Raw genomic sequence first — 1,933 nt, forward strand, 5'->3', positions numbered from 1 at the left:
ATAAACTACATCCTTTGTCCCTTTACGGCTTTCCAGATAACGAGAGCGTCATCCATCAGAGGAACTGCGGTAGTTTTGCTCCCTACCTGGCTGAGTTATGACAACTTTTAAGCGTTACAGCTGCTTTTTTCATTGTCCTTCAGGAAACGTTGCTTCTGGCAACGGAAACGCCTGGCCGTCATGGCTATCAGGGATACTGCAAAAACTGTAGTGACTGTAAGAGGATGTCAAGTGATGTTTGTATCTATGTTCTTATCCCTTTATGTGGCAAACCTGTGCCCGTTCAAAACCTTTAGAAGCTGTGGCTGTCACGGTGATGACCATGGAGGAAATTACCACCTGCAACGTCTGCCTTCTTCCAGTTGGTGAAATGCTGCACCATTTATTGGCTGCTCTTATTTCCCAATTACCCCCCTCCCCCCTCTCCCAACTTTTCCGGTTCTGTATGATTTTGATGCCCATTACCCTTTGTGCGGTGGAACCAAGATTACTGGCCAACGTAAAGATGTCGAGGATCTGCTAACTTAGCTCGACCTTTGCCTTCTAAATAAAGGTGCCCCCACTCGTTTCAGTGTGGAACATGGCGCGTACTGGATACCAGACTCCTGATGGTACACCCGAAATTTCCACGTGCGGAGCTGTATATACCATTCCAGGCACAATCGCAGAGCGTCTTGCCGAGCATTATGCTCACATCTCTGTGTCTGAGTATTACTGCTCCGCCTTTCATGTAATAAACGATAACACCTATCTTTGGCTCCACGCACCCTGAGTCATATAATGCTCCATTCATTGAGTGGGAAAGTCTGTGCCCTTGCCGATTGTCCTGACACATCCCGTGGACCAGACCAAATGATTAAACGTCTGTCTGTCAGCAGCTTACCAGCATCACCTCATTGCCATCTTCAACTGCAACTTGAGTGATGCCGAACTCCCGTCCCAATGGCGAGAAAGCCCCCTCCATTAAAAAGACGACCACACCATAACACCACCGCCTCTGAATTTTACTGATGGCACTATACACGCTGGCAGATGACGTTCACCTGGCATTCGCCAAACCCACACTCTGCCATCGGATCGCCACATTTTGTGTCGTGATTCGTCACTCCACACAACGTTTTACCACTTTCCAGTCGTCCAGTTTTTACGCTCCTTACACAAAGCGAGGCGTCGTTTGGCATTTGCCGGCGTGATGTGTGGCATATGAACAGCCGCTCGACCAAGTTTTCTCACCTCCCACATAACTGTCATAGTACTTGCAGTGGATACTGATGTAATTTGTAATTCCTGTGTGATAGCCTGGATAGATAGATGTCTGGCTATTACACATTACGACCCTCTTCAACTGTCGGCGGTCTCTGTCAGTCAACAGACGAGGTCGGCCTGTACGCTTTTGTGCTGTACGTGTCCCTTCACGTTTCCACTTCACTATCACATCGGAAACAATGGACCCAGGGATATTTAGGAGTGTGGAAATCTCGCGTACAAACCCTGATATGGTGTACCTGGCAGTAGATGGCAGCACAATGCACCTAATATGAAAAGCATATGCTTTTGGGGGTGTGCGGATACTTTTGATCACACAGTGTATGTACATAGTACAACAGCTCAAGTGAATAAACTTCTAAAGTAACCGAGACTAGGAGTAAAACAAGGTGTAGGGCTGTAGATGGTGACATGTTGAATGAAACGCGTTTGCCTGTCAAGAGGACAGTGTATGCAGCCTTCAACGGTTATAGTAGCAGGACATTATGGAAAGATCTCTTGCAAAATTGGTTATAAGTAAGGGCTGTTAGTGGCATCACATTTAGTGTCCATGAATTCATGGGTGAGACAGGAAGTGGAATTAAAACTCCTTTTTCAAACGCTCCTTTATGAAAAAAAAAAAAAAAAAACCAGGAGTGTTGTCTCAATGTAATTGACGTAGCACTGC

This window comes from Schistocerca cancellata, chromosome 5 (genome assembly GCF_023864275.1).
Source record: "Schistocerca cancellata isolate TAMUIC-IGC-003103 chromosome 5, iqSchCanc2.1, whole genome shotgun sequence".
Classification (NCBI taxonomy): domain Eukaryota; kingdom Metazoa; phylum Arthropoda; class Insecta; order Orthoptera; family Acrididae; genus Schistocerca; species Schistocerca cancellata.